The following is a 23552-nucleotide window of genomic DNA, read 5'->3' on the forward strand; positions in this document are numbered from 1 at the left end:
TCAACTCGTCTGGCCACATTGGCCGCATCCTGAAAAGAAATCTCCCTCCCTGTCTCCTTAGCCATCTGCAATCTAATAGGCTGAGCGAGTCCCTCAATAAACCTCCTCACCCTTTCTCTAGGTGGGGAGTATAAGAAGAGCATGACGAGCCAAATCAATAAACCTCGTCTCGCACTGTGTGACAGTTATAGAACCCTGTTGAAGACGCTCGAACTGCCTGTGGTACTCCTCTCTCTGAATGACAGGAAGGAACTTCTCGAGAAATAGCTGAGAGAACCGGTCCCAAGTCAAAGCAGGCGACCCAGCTGGTCTGGCCAAATAATAATCTTTCCATCATTTCTTGGCGGAACCTGACAGACGAAAAGCACAAAGTCGACCCCACTGGTCTCCATTATCCCCATGTTCTGTAGAACCTCATGACAACTGTCCAAATAATCCTGGGGATTCTCCGAAGATGTACCGCCATAGGTAGTAGTGAAAAGCTTGGTGACCTGTCCAATCTCCATAAAGCATCAGAAGATATAGTTGATCCATCACCAGCCTGAGCTACAACACCCGGTGGAACTACCCCAACTGGTTGAGCTACTGGAGTCTAAAACTGGGGAGCCATCTTCTACGGAGTGCGAGTAGCGGGAGTCTGTGCTCCTCCCCCGACCTGAGAGACAGTTGGTGCTACTGGAAGTATGTCTGCCTGAGTGACACTCTCTATAAGGCCCACTAGACGGACCAGAGCATCCTGTAGTACCGAGGTAGCGATGAACCCCTCTGGGACCTGAGCTAGGCCCGCTGGAACTGTCTGGGTCGGAACCTCATCATCAAACTCTACCTGAGGCTCCGCCGCTGGTGCTGCTGCCTGGGTTGAGCTCTGCCCTTGTCTCGGCCTCTAGCATGACCTCAGCCTCGTCCTCTGCCCCTTGTAGGAGTTGTCGCTAGGGGCTCGGGCTGCTGATCAGCTGATAAAGCGGTACGTGTTCTCGCCATCTGCGAAAGAACAGAGTAGAAGTTCAATTAGCATTGAGAATTCAAACCGCACGACAGAGATGAATAGAACTGAAACTGTTCCTAACTACGTAGCCTCTAGGGGATAAACACAGACGTCTCAGTACCAATCCTTCAGACTCTACTAAGCTTGTCCGTGAATTGTGAGAACTAAGCAACCTAGAGCTCTGATCCCATAGTGTCACGACCCGAATTTCCCACCGTCGGGACCGTGATGGCGCCTAACATTGTACCTGCTAGGCAAGCCAACGTTACTCATGGACAGTCTACGAATACTACAAACAATGGTCTGAACAAAGAAAGACAACTTTGTCTCGGAAATAGATAAAACAGAAAAGAAATAGGATAGAAGGGGATGTCAAGGCTTGCGGACGCCTGCAGGACTACCTCGGGTCTCCACTGGACTGAAGGCAGCCACCCAACTCTACTCACACAGACCGGCACCGAGATCTGTATAGAAAGTACAGAGTGCAGTATCAGTACAATCGACCCCATGTACTGGTAAGTGTCGAGCCTAACCTCGGCGAAGTAGTGACGAGGCTAGGACACGACAAATATCATAAACCTGTGCAGTTAATCAGTATTATAACAGAGTAACAAGTGATAAAAACTAAGCAGAAATGTATGGGAAAGGGCAACATACTATGGGGGTTTCAACATAAAGAATTACATCAGTAAGGAATTTGAACAGTTAAAATACTTGAACCGATAACAACAAATGAACACAACAAACAGAAAATGCACGGCATCACCCTTCGTGCTTTTATTCTCAATCCTCACCATGCAATCAATAATAGAAATGTGCACGGCATCACCCTTCGTGCTTTATCACCCTTTCTCACCATATGAATTATATAAATATCCACGGCATCACCCTTCGTGCTTTATCTCTCTTTCTCACCATATGCATCAATATAAATGTAAATGTGCGCGGCATCACCCTTCGTGCTTTATCACTCTTCCTCAACATATGTATAAATATGAATGTAAATGTGCACGGCATCACCCTTCGTGATTTATCACTCTTTACTCACCCAAACAGTAGAAAAAATAACATCCCAGCAAGGGAATCGATGATAAAAACAAATACATCCTGGCAAGAAAATCAACTATAACCAATCTCGTTCTAACAGTTAACTTCACAAAATAAATCTCAACTTGAGCCAATACTCCACAATGGTCAATTACCAAGAAATTATCATAAGTTTTGTTCAACATGGATAATCATCAATTTAAGCATGGACAGTACATAATAAGAGTCAGAACAGTCACAGTATAAGACTCATGGGCATGTTCGACACCAACGTATAGATACTCGTCACCACACCTATACGTCGTACTCAACACTAACACGTAGCAAATAAGACAATAACACTTATTCCCTCAAGCTAAGATTAGGCCAAACACTTACCTCGATTCCACGGCCAAAATCAAGCCTCAAATATCACTTTTCCTCTAAATTCCACCTCTAATCCGCTTGTATCTAGCCATAGTTAACTTAACAACATCAATAAATGCTAAAGAATTCAACTCCAATGCTTAATTATAGGTTTTCTATAATATTTTCCAAAAAGTCAAAAATCGACCCCGGGCCCGCTTTGTCAAAACTCGAGGTTCGGACCAAAACCCATTCACCCATGAGCCCAACTGTGTAATTAGTTTCGGAATCCGACCCCAAATCGAGGTTTAAATTTCCAAATTTGTAAAATATCTAATTCTCCCAAAATCTCTAATTTCTACCTTTAAATAACAAGATTTAGGCCTAGAAATCTAATAGGTGTTGATGGAAAATGAAAGAGATGAGTTTAAGAACACGAACTTATGATTTGGTGTTGAAATTCCTCTTCAAAAATCGCCCAAGGTCGGTTTCTATGGAAGAAAATATGAAATTACGGAAGACTCCCGTTTTGATTCTGTTTTTAAAACACTGGACAGACCTTCTACGCGTTCGCGATGCATTGCGGCCAGAAGGGCCTTCGCGTTCGCGATGAGATACTCGTGTTCGCGATGGTCTGTCCCTTCTGAGCATCGCGTTCGCGGGCCTGGGACCGCATTCGCGAAGAGCAACTCAGAGACTCCCCCAGCCCCCCTCCATTACACTACGCGTTCGCGTATGGTCGGTCGCGTTCGCGAAGAGTAATCCTCCCAGTGCTTCGTGTTTGCGACCAAGGCCTCGCATTCGCGTAGAAAAAACCCCTCCCCAGCCCGGCTTGCACTTCGCGTTCGCGAGAGTGGCTTCGCGGCCGCGAAGCACAAAGTATCAAAATACTAGAAGTAGCAATACACTAGAAATTCTTAAGTCCAAAACATCCTGAAACCTATCTGAAACTCATCCGAGCCCTCGGAGCTCCAAACCAAACATGTACATAAGTCTAAAATCATCTTACGAACCTGCTCGCGCGATCAAATCGCCCAAATAACACCTGAAACTACGAATTTAGCATCAAAATAAATGAAAATCTCAAGAACTCTTAAAGTTTCTATTTTCACTACCGATGGTCCGAATCACGTCATATAAACTCTGTTTCTTACCAATTTTACAGACATAACTTAAATACCATATTAAACTTGTATCGGGCTCCGGAACCTAAATACGGGCCCAATACTATCGAAATCAAGCATCGGTAAATTTCCAAAAATCCTTATATTTTCAGTTAAACAATTTTCTACAAAATTTCATTTCTCGGGTTAGGGACTTCGAAATTCAATTCCGGGCATACGCCCAAATCCCATATTTTACTACGGACCCTACGGGACCGTCAAATTACGGGTTCGGGTCCATTTACCAAAAGCATTTACCAAAGTCAACTTTAATTAATTTTAAAGGCAAATTTCCATATTTTTTTCTTAAATTTCACATAAAAGCTTTCTGGAAACGCGTCCGGACTGCGCACGCAAATCGAGAACGAAGAAAATGAGGTTTTCAAGGCCTTGGAACCCGGATTCGGATTCTAAAACACAAGATGACCCCTTGGGTCATCACATATTCATACATACATACATACATACATACATACATACATACATACATACATACATACATATAGATGCATGCATGCATGCATGCATACATACATATACTCCCTCCGTTCCAATTTATGTGAACCTGCTTGACTGGGCATGGAGTTTAAGAAAGACTTTTAAAATTTGTGGTCCTAAACAAGTTAAAAAAGGGGCCAGAGTAGGGGTCATTTTTTTTGGAACGGACCAAAAAGAAAATAGGTTCACATAAATTGGAACAGAGGGAGTATGTGTGTGTGTATATATATATACCAACTTAAAAGCTCAGTTGAGAATCAAGGCGTGTTTTATGATATAATCTTTCAGGATAAGTAAAATGTAATTATGTTACACGAACATTCATCAAACATAGGACTAACGTTCAATGTTAGCCCTCTGACATCTATATTAGTTAATTTCCTTCTCTTGCCTGGGTTAGCAGTTAGATGGTTTTTTAATCCTGTGGAAGCAATGAAAACAAACAAATAAGTGTTATCTTAACGAACAAAGCAAACTCCAATTGCCTTCCTAACACAAAAATTGTAAGAACATTCATAATTTACATCCCTTTTTTTTTTTTTTTGCCTTAGCTTCATCAACACTAAGCATTTTATCCAAGAAACTTCAATCCCATCTTGACAAGTCATCACTCTCTCTTCAAAGAAATGTTGAATCTAAATCCCTTTGTCATTGTAGAGTTAGTGGTATCCCTGCTTAGTCCCACCTGAAACGAGTAAACCAACAATTCCCAACCGTCAGCGCTAGGAAGTTACATTCAAGAGTACAAGAACAATATAAACTAACAAAAGGAGAGCGCTTAACTTCTATACACTAATCGTACAAAAAAATTTACACTCTCATGTCACCTAAAAATAACTGCATATAACCACCCATAGTAACTGGGATAGTAAGCTAAAAAATAAATGTAAACTACAAGTTAAATTCAAGAAGAAGAGTGTGCAACTCACGGCTTAGGGTGGGCATGTCGGAGCTTTTCATACCCGCAACCTTTTCACAGTCGATACAAACATGCTGCCACAAATACATGTAAATTTTTTCCAGATTAGATCACTTTCTAACCAGTCTGAAAACTGCAGTACACAAACATATATATCAACATGGAGGTAAATTGTATCTACCAGAGGCGTACGCAGAACTTTTAGTAAGCGGTGTTGATATTTAAAGAAATGAGTAAAGTGTGGGACAAATAGCGAAAGAGATGAGAAGTTTAGAATGACGACAACAAAGAAGCTTGCTTAAAAATTGAAAAATCGTAAAAATAGAATAATCTTTTTAAAAATTATGATTCCATATTACTTTATATATGCTTAAATAGCTTCCTCTATGCATTCAAATATATAGTTTTTAGTCACTTATAGAATGTGAATGTCAGGTTTAATTGATTAATTTTTATGATGAAATTGAGGGTTCAATTCACTATAAATTCTAGTTTTTCAAAAGTGCATTTTATGGGATAAATGTTTTGGGATAATCATTAGTTATTAGTTTGTTTGGGAGGGAAATATTTTGGAGGGAAATAATGGCTATTAAGCCAAATATGAAATCAAGGGTTTTAAGGGTATATCATGGGTGTGGTCATCGTTGGGCCATTATGAGTGTGGCCGAATAGCAGCACTCTAATTTAAAAATCATTGTCGAACCAACTCCTATTTAAATCACAATGCATTTATAGTTTGATAAGATTCATATTGTTCCTAACCAGGGGCGTACACAGAAATTTTAGTAAGTGATGTCGATATTTAAGGAAATGAGTAAAGTGTGGGACAAATAGCGAAAGAGATGAGAAGTTTAGAATGACGACAACAAAGAAGCTTGCTTAAAAAATTAAAAAATCACAAAAATAGAATAATCTTTTTAAAAATTATGATTCCAGATTACATTATATATGCTTAAATAACTTCCTCTATGCATTCAAATATATATAACTTCCTCTATGCATTCAAATATATATTTTTTAATCACTTATAGAATGTGAATGTCAGGTTTAATTGATTAACTTTTCTGATGAAATTGAGGGTTCAATTCACTATAAATTCTAGTTTTTCAAAAGGACCATGCATTTTGAAATCAAATAATGTCTACTGCAGAGGTCGATCCCCAGACATCAAGCAAGAAAAATGAAGCCCGACCGCTACGCCCGACGCTACTTTATGACATAAACGTTATTTATATTTTATATTATAGTTTGGTTTTTTTCAATATATATCTATATAGTAAAATTTTCCGACCAAGCGGTCTACTATAATTGAATGCGGCATTAGAATTCCAACAATTGAGTTCAACAGTTTGATGTAAAGCAACTCTTTGCTCCAAAAACACGCGTTTCGTGCCAGGTGTATCAGACACTGATTAAAACATGATATATACAGTTAAAAGGAGTACAATTATCGGCCTAAGTACTTAAATAAAGAGACTATAAATGCTGGTACAGTAAAGATAAAATAAGATAAGGAGGCTAGTATATTGTTATTTTCCCTTTATATAAAGCATTAAGATCTAGTTTTAGAATAAGTGATCAGGGCATCATGTATTAGAAAGAACAAGATAAGTAATAAGAGCATCATATCCATGGAGTTTATAAGATGCTCACTGCCAAGGGACATCTCCAACAAGCATCTTGTCACCATCATTATCCTCATAAACAAGGGTATATTCGCCACTCCCATCTACTAAACCAGTTATCGGCTTTCCTTCCTCTTCCTTGTTCTGATTTCCATCACCAAATTCAGTTAGAGCTATAAGAACAACAGACAAGCAAATAAATTAAGCGAGCCACTTTATAATTTATATTCTAACGGAAAAAGGTCAATATTTGTCCCTATACCATTTGAAATTGTTCAATATTGCATTTAGTTAACTTTTAGTCTATTCATACTCTTGCAGTTAGCAAATATGAGAAAAATTGCTATTGCTATTAATGGAGCTCCTAGGTGAAATGGATGGATTCACGTGTCACCTTTTTTGTGAAAATAAGGTCCAAACTTACCTCAACTTTTGATTATTGTTTATAATTATCCTCAATTTAGAGCTCTATTAGAGATGAAGGGCAAATTAGAGACTTATTCCTGAGTGTAAGGAGGGCAAAGTTGCCCAATTTTGGATATTAAAGGGCAGTCTGGCGGCCGGTGCACTAAGCTCCCGCTAGACGAAGGGTTCAGGGAAGTGTCGAACCACAAGGGTGTGTTGTACACAGTCTTACCCTGCATTTCTGCAAGACGTTGTTTTCACGGCTCGAACCCATGTCCTCCTAGTCACATGGCAATAACTTTACCAGTTAAGCCAAAGATTCCCTTCCAATTTTGGATACTAGGACAAATTTGACTATATTCTCTATTCAAAATCATCATATCTTTTCATTTTTATGAGGTGGAGTTAACAAAATTCATTAATATACAATAAAGCTTGCAACTATTAGACTGAAACGTCCATCCCTTTTTAAAGCCTTACAAAACCAACATTCTGTTATTAAAAATTTCCTCAAGAGGCAAGATAACCAGTAAGATTTTATAATTTATCTCTAAGTAAGCCTCTAAAGAGTTCATCAACGGCGAAAGAGAGCTTTTCGTAGCTGTCATAAGTTTTGAGATCAACTTTTCTTCCAGTTGGAATTCCATCCATATTGATCTTAACAAACAACCCATTCTGCCCTATTTCTTTGGGTTTTTCGATAGCAGCTTTACTTAGGACCAGATTTTGTGACTCAGGTACAGGTTTAGTAATGCTGGTACTTGCAAAATTCTTCCTAAATGAACGAATTGGAGGCCAACCCACAACTGGAGCTGGAGCAGTCCTATTGTTTCAATTATTTTTTTACAATAAGAAAGAAATACAAGTTAGTCGAAAGTATTAAAAAAAATAACAAATCAGAACCTTTTGGCATATAGATGTAGGACAATATTTAATTTCAGGTATATCAAATATAATCATATTAGCTAACCCAAGAAAATCACCATTAGAAAGCACATCAACAACGAGAGCATCATTTTCCCTCTCATCTTGCCTTTCTTTAATATTAAATAATCATATTTTATCTTTTATCATATTTTTTATACAATAATTCTATTTCGCTTCTATTTTTTCTTCGTAATATTGCAAGTTCAATCTTTATGTTGTTGGTGTGTGACATTATGAAACGACGGCAAACAATACAATCTATCCAAATATTGTGTTTATCAAATAATATAATACAATGCAGTACAATACAATACGATACATTATGAAACGACATGTAACAACCATCCAAACAAGCAGTAGCTACAAGTATAATTTAACTTGTCCTAACAGATTTTTGTTTCATTAATTTATTATGGTATTTCCTAGTATGTTCTAATTTATGTGATGCACTTTTCTTTGCATTTACAACAACAATAACAACAACAACAAATCCAGTATGATCCAAACAGGTGGGGTTTGGGGAGGGTAGTCTGTACCCAAACCTTACCCTAATAATGCAGGTAGAGAGGTTGTTTCCAATAGAACCTCAACTTAGGAAGGGCAAGAAGAAGAAAAGGAAAGCAAAAAAGGGAGAAAGAAGAGACAAGAAAAAGGGAGAGATAAAGGATAAGTAGTACCAAATAATAACAACATGGACAGGGGCGGCCCGACGAATTTTGTGGCCTAAAGCTAAACTTTATGAGAGGCCTTAATTTTTAAATTTTTTTAAATTATTTATTTGAAGTCTATTTTTTTAGCTTTTCTTAGATACAAAGTTATTAATAATTTTCTTATAATCAATAACTCCTAATAAATATTTCTCAATTGATAATATAGCTAATCCATTTAACCTTTCTTATGACATCTTAGCTAAGATTTCATTAATTTTAATTTTGAAAACTTCTTTCCGCTGAAGCAATGGTAACATGAGTTATTAACATTATTCCATAAGCAATTTAGGCATTTGGAAAAGAATTAAATCTTTTTTATTTTATTAAGTGAAGATATTAAACTGTTATTTTCTAATTGTACTATATTCCTTAATACTTTTATCAGGAAATAAATCTAAACCATTAAATACGAATTGATTATTATGCTTTAAGGAACATTCAAGATTAAGGCAATATTTTTTTTTTCAAATTTTCAATGTCTAGTGATCTTAGTTTTTACGGCCAAATAGAAAACCAAAAATATTTTCATATGTTGCGAATTGTTCAAATCTATTTTGAAGTGAAAAAATAACCTTGTCTACTATGTATAAAAGTAATCAACTCTAAAGTACTCTTTGAAGGATTTTGAGATTTTATTATCAACAATCGCATCAAATTGTTATACCACGCGTTTCTTACGAAATTCGAGCTCGATATTCATTTCAAGTGCAATTTTTTTGGTAAAAAAATCAAACTTTTCACTTTACAGAACTTTTTTTAAATGTTATACATAGTTTAATAGGTGTAATAAAAAATGTGGCCCTCAAAAATATGGGGCCTAAAGCAGTTGCTTTACTTGCTTTATTGAAGGGCCGCCCCTGAACGGGGAATACAATACCTGAGACGAACAAAACCACATAACGTAATAAAAATCTAAGACTATGAGGAGGCATCCATGCTACTAAGACTATCGGTGAACGCTAAAAACTACCTACTAACCTTCTACCTCAATCCTCAACTTCCACACCCTCCTATCAAGAGTCATGTCCTCAGTGAGCTGAAGCAGTGCTATGTCCTGTCTAATCACCTCTCCCCAGTACTTCTTAGGCCTTCCTAGACCTCTTCTAAAACTCTCCATGGCCAACCTCTCACACCTCCTGACAGGAGCATCAATGCTTCTTCTTTTAACGTGTCTGAATCATCTCAGCCTCGACTCTCGTATCTTGTCCTCCACGGAGGCTACTCCCACTCTGTCCCGGATAGTTTCATTCTTAATCATATCTCTCCTAGTACACCCGCACATCCATCTCAATATTCTCATCTCTGCTACTTTCATCTTCTACACGTGGGAGTTCTTGACTGGCCAACACTCAGCCCCATAAAGCATAGCCGGTCGGACCACCACTCGATAAAACTTACACTTAAGTTGTGGCGACACATTCTTATCACATAAAATACTAGAAGCGAGCCTCCACTTCATCCATCCCGCGCTAATGCGATGTGCGACATTTTCGTCAATCTCCTCGTCACCCTGGATAATAGACCTGAGATACTTAAAACTCGCTCTCTTAGGGATAACTTGAGCATCAATCTTAACCTCTACGTCTGCATCATGGGTCTCATCACTGAATTTGCAAGAAAAAGTATTCTGTCTTGGTTCTACTCAGTTTGAAACCTTTAGACTCCTCTGTTTCCAAACCTCCAACCTCGTGTTAACTCCGCTTCGCGTCTCGTCAATCAACACTATATCATCGGCAAATAGCATTCACCAAGGCACCTCCCCTTGGATTTGTCGCGACAGTACATCTATCGCCAATGAAAATAAAAATGGGCTAAGAGCCGATCCCTGGTGCAACCCCATCTCCACAGGGAAATGCTCTGAGTCACCACCCACAGTTCTCACCCGAGTCTTAGCATCACCATACATATAATCACCCTAATGTATGTGACCGGGAATGCCGCTAACCTCCAAATACCTCCACAGGACCTCCCTCGGGACTTTATCATATGATTTATTGTCACGACCTAGATTTTCCACCCTCGGGAGTCGTGATGGCGCCTACTAATGTGAGCTAGGCAAGCCAATTCTTAACTGCTACTTCATCAACAAATTACTTCTTTTGACAATTATCAGTAATATCATGGAAACAACAGATTTAAATAGATTTGCGGAAGACGTAAATTAAAGAAACTGAACAATAATACGGAAATCAACATATGTCTCTACCCAAGAAATGGTGTCACATTACTCACGAACTTCTAAGAGTACTAAATACAATCGTTTGAAAGAAAAATATAAACTGTTTGTCTCGAAAACATGAGATAACAGACTGAAATAAAAGATAGAGGAGACGTCGGGCCTGCGGACGCCTGTAAGGCTACCTCGGTGCCTCACTGGACTGAAGGCTGGCTCCCGCGCTACTGTTGCTGTCCAAGACCTGGATCTGTGCAAAAAATCACAGAGTGTAGTATCAGCACAACCAATCTCATGTGTTGGTAAGTGTCCAGCCTAACCTCGGCGAAGTAGTGATGAGGCTAGGACCAGACTCCAAATAAACCTGGGCAGTTCATATATATATATATATACAGCGGAAAAAAAATACATGAATAACCAGTCAATGCGGGTAGGGGAAACATGCTGTGGGGGTGAATATAGTTCCGAATAGAAAGGCATCAAATAAGGAAGGAAACAACATAACTAGAATATCAACAAGGAAGCATAAATCAACAATTTGCACGGTATCACCCTTCGTGCTTTTACTCTCTTTCCTCACCATATAATCAATAAAATCGGCACGGAATAGTACAAAGTGCGGCACAACATCACCCTTCGTGCTTTACACTCTTTCCTCACCATACAATCAATAAATATCAGTACGGAATGGTACATCATACGGCACGGCATCACCCTTCGTGATTTACATTCTTTCCTTACCATATAATCAATAAATATCAGTACGGAATGGTACATCGTACGGCAAGGCATCACCCTTCGTGATTTACACTCTTTCCTCATAATAGCAAACAATGCACGACATCACCCTTCGTGTTTTATCGCTCTTCCTCACCCAAACAACAATCATAAACAAGGGGAAGGGATTAAACAAATAATAATAATTGAAATCCCGGCAAGGGAATACAATTAAAAAGCTAAGTCCCGGCAAGGGAACAATTCAATAACTCTTTCTCTTTCTTTCACTTCTTACTTTATAACTCACTTTACCACTTGAGCCAATGCTCCAGAGGGTTTCATTTATCTCATATACTTTCACAATTCGTATTACCACTCGAACCAATGCTTCTAGAAGTTCAAAGATCACAATTTATTTCACATGCTTTTTACAACATATAGAAATCATCATTTAGGCAGGAAAGATACAACAAGATCAGAATATCTGCACTATGAAGACTCACGGTCATGCTAGACACCAACGTATAGATACTCGTCACCATGCCTATATGTCGTACTCGACAATTAGCATGTAGCAAATAAGACTCAACTCCTAATCTCTCAAGCTAAGGTTATACCAAACACTTACCTCGAAGCTTTGAATACCACTCAAGCCTCAATTATAGCTTTACCCCTTGATTCCACCACCAATCCGCTCGAATCTAGTCACAAGTTACTTAATTACATCAATAAGTACTAAATGAATCAACCCCAATGCATGCAAATGAGTTTTCCCAAAGTTTTACCCAAAAGGTCAAAAATCACCCCCAGGCCCACATGGTCGAAACCCGAGGTTCGGACCAAAACCCGATTACCCATTTCCCCATGAATCCAAATGTATAATTGTTTTGAAATTGGACCTCAAATTGAGGTCCAAATCCCCAATTTTTGAAAACCTAGGTTCTACCCAAAACACCCAAGTTCTCCCATGAAAATCTTTGATTTTAAGTTGAAACCATGTTAAAAGATGTTAATGATTGAAGAAAACTAGTTAAAATGACTTACAATTGATTTGGAGAAGAAAGGTTGTTTGAAAAACCGCCTCTATTGTTTTTGGGGTTTTGAAAAGTGAAAAATAACTAAAAATCCCGTCTATTTATGCCCCTCTCAGACCCTCACCGCGGACCGCATAAAAAAGGACCGCGGCTGCGGAGCCCTCACCGCAGACCACATTAAACGGACTGCGGCCGCACAGGCCTCCCTGAAGACCTGCAGTTCAGCACCCTGTGCGGACCACACAAAGGCAACTACGGCCGCACAGCCTCCACCGCGCCCCACACAAAGGCGACCGCGCCCGCGCTGGCCCTTCCGCGGTCGCACGCGATTTCTCGCGGACCACACTAAAGGGTTCAGAGACCTGGAACTTCCTGAACCTGCAACTTTTACAAGGCTAAAACCATTCTGAAACACTCCCGAGCCCTCGAGGCTCCTAACCAAACACATGCACTAACTCAATCAACATCATACGAACTTATCCGTGCGATCAAATCGCCAAACTAACCTCAAAAACAATGAATCAAACCTCAAAATCAAGAGTTTTTCCAAAAACTTCATCAAGTTCAAATTTAAGATTTCAAATCCGAAACACGTTTAACGATGTCCAATTTTAACCAAACTTTACAGAAACTTCTTAAATCACATATAAGACCTGTACCGGGCGCCGGAACCAAAATACGAGCCCGATATCAACACGTTCTAATCAATTTTCATTTCAATTTTCCTTGACAATTTCAGGAAAACAATTTTACTCGAAAATTCATTTCTCGGGCTTGGGACCTCGGAATTCGATTCTGGGCATACACCCAAGTCCCATATTTTCCTACGGAGCTTCCGGGACCGTCAAATCATGGGTCCGGGTCCGTTTACCCAAAATATTGACCGAAGTCAAATTTATTCATTTTAACATCAAAACTTAGCATTTTCACAAAATTTCATATTTAAGCTTTCCGGCTACGTGCCCGGACTACGCACACAAATCGAAGTGACTCTAAATGAGGTTTTCAAGACCTCAGAAGCACATAATGGGTAAGAAAACAGGTGATAACCCTTTGGGTCGTCACATTCTCCACCTCTAAAACAATCGTTCGTCCTCGAACGGACAGAAGAAGGAAGTACCTAAGTCGGGGAATAAATGAGGATAACGGCTCCGTATATCGGACTCGGACTCCCAGGTCGATGCCTCAGGAGGCTGACCTCTCCACTGAACAAGAACAGAAGGAAAACTCTTGGATCTCAACTGACGAACTTGCCGGTCTAGAATAGCTATCGGCTCCTCCTCATAGGACAAGTCCTTGTCCAACTGGACAGTGCTGAGATCTAACACGTGGAATAGATCGTCGTGATACCTCCGAAGCATGGACACATGAAAAACTGGATACACGGTTGATAAGCTCGGCGGCAACGCAAGTCGATAAGCCACCTCTCCCACTTGATCAAGAATCTCAAACGGACCAATGAACCTAGGGCTAAGCTTGCCTTTCTTCCCAAATCTCATCACGCCCTTCATAGGCGACACTCGGAGCAATACCCGCTCACCAACCATAAAAGTCACATCTCGAACATTGCGATCAGCATAGCTCTTTTGCCTGGACTGGGATGTACTCAGTCTATCCTGAATGATCCTGACCTTGTCCAAGGCCTCCTGAACCAGATCCGTACCCAACAACCGAGCCTGTCCCGGTTTAAACCATCCAACCGGTGATCGACACCGCCTACCATATAAAGCCTCATAAGGAGCCATCTGGATACTCGACTGGTAATTGTTGTTATAGGCAAACTCCGCTAAAGGCAAAAACTAATCCCACGAACCTCCAAAGTCAATGACACAAGCTCGGAGCATATCCTCTAATATCTGAATAGTCCGCTCGGACTGCCCGTCCGTCTGAGGATGAAATGATGTATTCAACTCAACCTGGGTGCCTAACTCTCGCTGAACTGCTCTCCAGAAACACGAGGTAAACTACGTACCTCGGTCCAAAATGATAGATACCGGCACACCATGAGGGCGAACAATCTCCCGGATATAGATCTCAGCTAACCTCTCGGATGAATAGGATACTTCCACAGGAATAAAATGCGCTGACTTGGTCAGCCTATCAACAATGACCCAAACTGCATCGAACTTCTTCCGAGTCAGCGAAATTTCAGTAATGAAGTCCATAGTGATCCGCTCCCACTTCCACTCGGGAAGCTCAATCCTCTAAAATAAACCACCAGGCCTCTGATGCTCGTACTTAACCTGCTGACAATTCAAACACCGTGCCACATATGCCACAATATCTTTCTTCATTCTACGCCACCAATAATGCTGCCGCAAATCTTGATACATCTTCGCGGTGCCCGAATGAATAGAGTATCGGGAACTATGGGCCTCCTCTAAAATCAACTCTCGAAGCTCATCCACATTAGGTACACAAACTCGACCCTGCAATCTCAAAACTCCATCAGCATCTAAGGTAACCTGCTTGGCACCTCCACGCTGCACCATGTCTCTAAGGACACATAAATGGGGATCATCAAACTGCCGATCGCGGATACGCTCCAATAACAAAGAACGAGCGACCGTGCAAGCTAATACCCGACTAGGCTCAGAAATATCCAACCTCACGAATCGATTGGCTAAGTCCTGAACATCCAAAGCAAGTGGTCTCTCACCCACTGGGATATAAGCAAGACTACCTATACTGGCTAACTTTCTACTCAAAGCATCGGCCACCACATTGGCCTTTCCCGGGTGATATAAGATAGTGATGTCATAATCCTTCAACAACTCCAACCACCTCCTCTACCTTAAATTCAACTCCTTTTGCTTGAACAAATACTGAAGACTCTTGTGATCAGTGAACATCTCACATGCCACGCCATACAGATAATGCCTCCAGATCTTCAATGCGTGAACAATGGCTGCCAACTCCAAATCATGAATCGGATAGTTCTTCTCATGAATCTTCAACTGCCTTGAAGCATAGGCAATGACCTTGCCATCCTGCATCAACACTGCACCAAGCCCAATACGGGAAGCATCACAATAGACTGTGTAAGGCCCTGAACCCGTGGGCAATACTAACACCGGTGCTGTAGTCAGAGATGTCTTGAGCCTCTGAAAGCTCGCCTCACACTCGTCCGACCATCTGAACTGGGTACCCTTCTGAGTCAACCTGGTTATCGAGGCTGTGATAGATAAGAACTCCTCCACGAACTGACGATAGTAGCCAGCCAATCCCAAGAAACTCCGAATATCTGTAGCTGATGCTGGTCTAGGCCAGTTCTTGACTGCTTTAATCTTCTTCGAGTCAACCTGAATACCCTCTACTGATACGACATGACCCAGGAATGCAACTGAACTCAACTAGAACTCACACTTCGAGAACTTCACATATAGCTGGCTATCCTTCAGAGTTTGAAGAACCACTCTGAGATGCAGCTCGTGCTCTTCCTGGCTGCGGGAATATACTAGAATATCATCAATGAAGACTATCATGAACGAGTCCAGATAAGGCCTGAACACTCAGTTCATCAAATCCATAAACGCTTTTGGGGCATTTGTCAACCCAAATAACATGACCAAGAACTCGTAATGCCTACACCGAGTGCGAAAAGTTGTCTTAGGGACATTGGATGCCCTAATCCTCAACTGATGATAGCCAGATCTCAAGTCTATCTTTGAAAATACCTTGGCACCCTGAAGCTGATCGAACAAATCATCAATCTTCGGCAGTGGATACTTATTCTTGATGGTGACCTTGTTCAACTGCCGGTAATCAATGCACATTCTCATCGAACCATCCTTTTTCTTAACAAACAACACCGGCGCACCCCAAGGCGAAATGTTGGGTCTAATGAAACCCTTCTCAAGCAAGTCTTGCAACTGCTCCTTCAACTCTTTCAACTCTGGCGGGGCCATGCGATATGGCAGAATAGAAATAGGCTGAGTGCCTAGAACCAAATCGATGCAGAAATCAATATCCCTGTCGGGTGGCATACCCGGCAAGTCTTAAGGGAAAACATCAGGAAACTCACGAACCACGAGCACCGAATCAATAGAGGGAACCTCATCATTGGAATCGCGAACATAAGCAAAATAGGCCAAACACCCCTTCTCCATCATACGCTGAGCCTTCACGTACGAGATAACACTGCGGGTAGAATGACCAGGAGTCCCCCTCCACTCTAAACGGGGCAAATCCTGTAAGGCTAAGCTCACGGTCTTGGCATGACAGTCCAAGATGGCGTGGTACGGGGATAACCAGTCCATCCCCAATATAACATCGAAGTCGACCATGTCTAACAACAATAAATCAACACGGGTCTCAAGACCCCCAATTACCACAATACAAGAATGATGAACTTGATCGACCATAATAGAATCACCCACCGGTGTAGGCACATAAACAGGAATACTCAATAAATCACTAGGCATGACCAGGTGCGGTGCAAAATAAGATGACACATACGAATACGTAGACCCTGGATCAAATAGCATTGAAGCATCTCTATCACAAACCAGAATGGTACCTGTAATGACTGCATATGAAGCCTCAGCCTCCGGCCTAGCTGGAAGGGCGTAACATCGGGGTTGTGCCCCACGACCCTGAACTACCTCTCTGGGACAACCTGCTGTTGGCTGGCCTCCACCTCTGGCGGCCTGAGCTCCACCTCTAGGACATCTACCTCTACCTCTAGCACCTCTACCCCCACTTCTAACTGGCTGGGTGGACTGTGGGACGCCTGGTGCCTGTACCATAGCACGAGAACCCTGATTCTGAGAGCTACCTGGTGCTCGAGGGCAAAACCTGGCAATGTGACCGGGATCACCACAAGTGTAACAAGCCCTCGGCTGCTGAAACTGCTGGCCCTGTTGACCTGAATGACCACCTCAGAAACTCTGAAGCGGCGGTGCACTGATGGGAGCTAGTGGTGCACTGTAAGGCTGCTGATCAGAATAGTGCGTCTGAGAACCACGACCACCTGAAGTACCATGAGAGACTTGGAGAGCTGACTGAAAGGGCCTAGGAGGATGGCCTCTACCATATGAATCTCTACCCCTAGACGAGGTACCATTGAATCTGCCTGAATGATGAGGCCTCTTATCCGACCCATGACCACCTCCCTGTGACAGAACCATCTCAACTCTGCAGGCCAAATTGGCCGCTTCCTAGAAAGTGATCTCACTCCCGACCTCCTTGTCCATCTGAAGACGAATCTGCTGAATAAGACCATCAATAAACCTCCTCACCCTCTCTCTCTCGGTGGGAAGTATGACAAGAGCATGGCGAGCTAGATCGATGAACCTGGTCTTATACTGGGTGACTGTCATGGAACCCTGCTATAGGCACTCAAACTGCCTCCGAAAGGCCTCTCTAAGTCACGGGGAGAAACTTCTCCAAAAATAATGCTGTGAACTGTTCCCAAGTCAAAGATGGCGAACCGGCTGGTCTAGTTAGGCAATAATCCCTCCACCAAGTCTTCGCGGATCCAGATAGATGAAAGGTAGCAAAATCAACTTCATTGGTCTCAACGATCCCCATGTTCCGAAGAACCTCGTGACAACTATCCAGATAATCCTAGGGATCCTCAGTTGATGCACCGCTGAATGTAGAAGTGAAGAGCTTGGTGAACCTATCTAGCCTCCACAAAGCATCAGCGGACATAGCCGCTCCATCTCCGATCTGAGCTACTACTCCCGGCTGAACTACCATAGCTTGTGGAACCACTGGAACCTGAACCTGGGGAGCTACCTGCTCTGGAGTACGCGTAGCAGGAGTCTGAGCCCCTCCTCCAGCCTGAGAAGTGGTTGGTGCTACGGGAAGCAAACCCGCTCAGGTGACACTCTCCATGAGGCCCACCAATCGGACCAGAGCGTCCTGAAGAACTGGGGTGGCAATGAACTCCTCTGGGACCTGAGCTGGGCCCACCGGAACTGCTGGGGCCGGAACCTCCTCCTCAAAATTAACTTGAGGCTTTGCCACTGGTGCTACTGCTCGAGGCTGATCTCTGACCCTACCTCGGCACCTAGCACGGCCTCGGCCTTGCCCTCTACCCCTAGTGGAAGTTGCTGCTGGGGGCTCGGGCTGTTGAGCGGTAGATGAGGAAGCGCGTGTTCTCGCCATCTGCAATAGAACAGAGTAGAAATCCAATTAGCATTTGAGGAACAAATCCGCACGACAAGAAATAACAAGTGTGAAATTTTCCTAACTCTATAGCCTTTGGGGGATAAGTACAGACGTCTCCGTACCGATCCCTCAGACTCTACTAAGCTTGTCCGTGAGTTGTGAGACCTATGTAACCTAGAACTCTGATACCAACTTGTCACTATTGATACCCAATTTTTCCCTAAGTATTTTTATATACAAAATACTTTCAAAATAGCATATATATGCATACATAAGCATACCCAAGTGTTTTAGTATTTTTCCAATCTTTTGAAGAGTTTTTAAAATCAATTTACTATCCATTTTAGCATTACAAAATCCATACATATTCCCAAAATCATCAATTTTGGTGAATAATTTATTTTATTCCCATATTTATACCAAAATATAGTTAATATAATTTTTTGTACATTTTTACAAATTTATTTGGTATTTAAAATAATAAATTGCATATAATTGCAATTCTAGCCTACTTTAAGATTAATAGCATTTTATAATTGTAAAATTGGTTCCAGTATTTTAAAATTGATATTTATATATTATTAATTGGATCAGTACTTTTAATTTGCTTTTAAAATTATTTTTACTATTTTTTATAAAATAAAAGGAAAAACTGGCTATTTAACATTTAGCCCCATTTTATTTCAATTACAACCCCATTTCATTTCAATTTTAGCACTTAAATTGACCCAATCCTAACCCCAACCGGACCGGCCCATTTTTTATTTGACCCAACCCATAACCCAATCAAAACGGCCCTACCCGGTTCCCACCTACCCTCTTAGATCTAGGTCGTTGATCATACAGATCAATGGCCATAATTCACCCTTCCATAATTAAACTCAAATGACCTACCCTAATCCTTCATTTTCCACCTTTCAGCCGCCTATGAACTCTAAAACTCTCTAAAACTCTCTCAAAACTCTTTAGAACCCTAGCCTCCTCCTACCCCTTTTCAATCGCCTTTCACCGGAATTTATGGCTTCTCAGGCCATGGATGGTTGGTACTCACCCCCCCTCCACCATCAAACCATGGTTGTTCGAAGCTTCGAGGCCTGACCCCGATAGTTCTCCTTCAGATCCTCTCAAATCTACAGTTCTATGGCTTCTTCGGCCATGCTCCGGCATATTCAAGCATTAGGAGCCTGATTCTAACTCATCCAGCTCAAGATCGGACTTTCTTCCGAGCCTTTCTCATTTCTAGGGTTTCGCCGTAACCCTAAGCTATTCGAGGTTTTTCTCTGTGTATTTTCTTAGATCTATGTTGTATTTGTGATGTACTTGATTTTTAAAGTGTTTTCCCTAAGTGTTCTTTTCAAAATCGTTTGTCTTTGATTTAGGGTTTTCGAAAGGATTTCAAAACGTCTTTCAGATTCTTCCTTTTTCTTTTCTTTATGTGTGTTTGCATATACTATGTTTTACCACGCATGTGTTGTTTTCTACCTTTCTTTCTGCTATACATGACACTTCTGTACCTTTGTACTCTATCGTGCCTCTAGAGTAGGCTCGCATGTTAATATTTGTTATGTTTTCCTACATGTTCTTTGCTATACTTTCCAGTATTCTCTTACTGTATGTGTTTTTTGCTGAGTTCTTTAACTTTGTTTGTTTTACTGGACTCTTGTTGGGGTTCCAAGCATGTATTATTACTATTTCTTAAGCTTATATCACCCTTCTCCTCTCCTGAACTTGCTTAAGTTCCGACTTTTCTTAAACGTGTTCTTTATGCTCTTTAAGTCAACTTTTTTCACTCTGTTGTTTCAAACCTGCTATCATGTATGTTGGTTCTCATGAGCCTCTGAAAGAAACCTCTGAGTCTGTTTCAATGGCTTGCCTTCTCACCTCTGTGTCTGATTCAAGTGGAAGCCTTAGGATTTGGGGTTTTCTTTGGCAAGTTTGATTTTGTGTTTGGGTTAGGGTTCTACTTTGGGACCCTGGACTCCCAGACTCATTATGAGTCTACAAACTAGACTTGTATCCCTTTGCTTATGATTCTGAACCTTTATATGTTAGGCTCTTTTCTAATTAGCATGACAGTTCTTTCTTGTTTGACATGTCTGTATGCTTTATATATGGGGAATTCTTCCTTCAAAAGAGATTTTGCCAATTTATGATTGATTCATAATTCCTTTTAATGAGGTTCGATTGATTGATACTAATTTTCTTTAATTAAACCTTTCTTCACCTTTTTTGATTGGATTCATTCATACCAAAACTCAATTTCTGATTTTTACTGGCTGATGATTGATTGTCTTTCCTTATTTGCACAAACTGTGTGGCTATCAAACTCTTTCCTTAAATAGTTTCTATGCATTTTCCCTTCTTGTGTTACTTTGAAAAAAAATTTAATCCAATTCTTTCCTTAATTGTCTTCTACCCGTTTGAAATCAGAATCCCTTAACTGAAGGGAGATTCTGTGTGATTGATTGCAAACTATTCCCTTACCTTTTCTTACTTGTATTCTACACTATAAAAGGGGCACGACCCTTCTGCACTTGGACACCTTGAACCTTCAGTTCAACACTTCGAATTCAACACTTTACACACACACCTCTTAATTATAATACTCTTTCAATACTCTACTCTCTTCTGAGATCTTTTGTATTGTTTGCTTGCAATTTGGTTTACAAGACTTCAACTTTCACTTATTTGTTTCCCTGAAACTGGTATGCCTTAATTTCGATTTCAGCACCATCCCTATGTGTTTATTTTACAGTTGCTACACTCTTGTCTACTTTGTTGTTCGTGTTCTGTATTGAGAATGTGACCCTCTCTTTGCATCTATTGTTTGTTATGAACCCCCTATACTCCCACCCCCTTCTATGTTTTTGAGTTAAGGTTCATGGCCTGACAGCATCCAAATTGCTGCTTAGGTCTGAACCTAATCCTCAATGGATCCCAACTCTCAAAATGTGGCTAATAGGCTAGTCAGGGGTATGCCAGCACTCCTGATTGCTGGGCATGACCACCAGCCTGCCATGGCTCGCCCCAATTCCCCCTTGTGCACTTACACATACTCTTAGATTCTAAGTTCTGCTCCCCTCTTATGAGCCTTGCTTTGGGACCTTGAGTTCCCTCCCCTCTTATGAGCCTTTCTTTGGGACCATGAGTTCCCTCTAAACTTGGAAATCTGAGGGCTGGCATTTTCACACTGCACTATGCTCTTAATTCTGCAATATATTTGGGTTGTAAGCACTGTCCAGAGTCCATTTGAGGCTCTTGAGGAACTTTGATACATCCCAAATAAGAGAAAGCTTTGGAAACCTAATCCTGGAAGTCGGTTCACCTCATATTATTGGACCTTGAGTCTGAATTAGGCTCTTTGGTTGTAGCTTAATTTCTGATGTAATTTTACTTTTCTAAATTCATTCTGGTTTGTAATATGTTGTAATAACTTATGGGGTTCTAGTGAAAAGGGGAGGGTCACTTATGTATGCAAAGGGTAGACATCATGCTCATAGGCGTTACTATTTACAAGCTCTGCACTTACGTATGTCATATAAAAATTGCCTATAATTTCTACACTTTCTCATATCATATAGAAATCTTGCCTATAAGTTTCTGCACTTCCTCATATCATATAGAAATCCTTTCTGTAGGTTTTTTCTGCACCTCTGCATATATAGAGATCATGTCTATAGGTTTTCTGCACTTTCGCATATCATATAGAAATCCTGCCTATAAGTTTCTGCACTTCTGCATATAGAAATCATGACTATAGGTCTTCGGCACTTCTGCATTTTATTATCTGTCATTAGGCAAACGGTTATAGGTTAAAACAATAATTAACTAAATTCTAGATACCATGTCTATAGGACTCCTACATTTTTATAATCGTCTTAAAATCAACAACGCCTAGAAATCATGCCTATAGGAGTAACCAGTTGAATCTGATTCGTTTATTTCATCTATAAGTCTAAAATCAGTAGTAATGTTGTCTAACATCCGCAGAACTTATGTGTTTTCTCCAATCGGTAAGACTTCTTTAAAATCGGAGTAAGCACTGTTAGATATCATGTCTATAGGTCTCACTTAGGCAAACCATTAGGTAATTAATTAACTACATCAGTCTTTGATAAATTACAACCAGGGAAGGCTAATTCGGACTCCTCATCTGAGAAATATGTGATGAATCAGCCTATCCTACGCTTTAATTTAATTTAGACCATAACCAGTACTTGTAAGTCATGCTAGCCAATTTGTCTCTTTAAATGAGGAGGCTTGTTTGAGCCCTTTAAACTGTTATGTGTTCTCCATATACCTGCCTTAAATGTTTTGATTGTCGCCTAGAATTTTATCCTTTTTAAAACTCTGGAAAGCCAAATTTCCCTTCCCATTAGGACTAGTAGTCCCAATGCCTCTGGGACTGATAGGATTGGGGCGTGTACTAGCGTGCAATAAGTAACGACACCATTCTGTGCTTTACTACCATAATGGGGTGGGAGGGGTAGATATGGATATGATGACCGGTACGCTAATACCACGTGCAACCCCTCTTCAGAGGAGCGATTGCCGGCTATTGCATTGATGTGATCTATATTGTTTGTAAACCTAGGACCCCCCTTTCTTTTAACTTGTTTTATTGTCCGAAAAATTTCTGCTTTCTTTATTCTCTTCAAACTTTCAATTTGCTTGCAATAATATGTAAAATCCCCTTCTATTTGACGCCCTTAATTGCTTACTTGATTATGTGAAGTCACAATTGTAACGTGGACGGGAACCACACTAGTGGATCTTGAGGGGTGCCTAACACCTTCCCCTCGAGATAATTTCTAGCCCTTACCCGAACTCTGGTTCTTCAAACTCAAACCCTTCTTAGTGTCCTAATGCACTTAATCATTAGGTGGC

General features: G+C 40.8%; 1 pseudogene; it reads right to left on the reverse strand.

The window, feature by feature from the left end:
• Positions 1 to 4929: 4929 nt before the first annotated feature.
• The window catches only part of LOC142174564 (auxin-responsive protein IAA26-like), a 56017-nt pseudogene continuing 37394 nt past the window's right edge, over positions 4930 to 23552 (reverse strand).

Source organism: Nicotiana tabacum, chromosome 20 (genome assembly GCF_000715075.1).
Source record: "Nicotiana tabacum cultivar K326 chromosome 20, ASM71507v2, whole genome shotgun sequence".
NCBI classification, from domain to species: Eukaryota; Viridiplantae; Streptophyta; class Magnoliopsida; order Solanales; family Solanaceae; genus Nicotiana; species Nicotiana tabacum.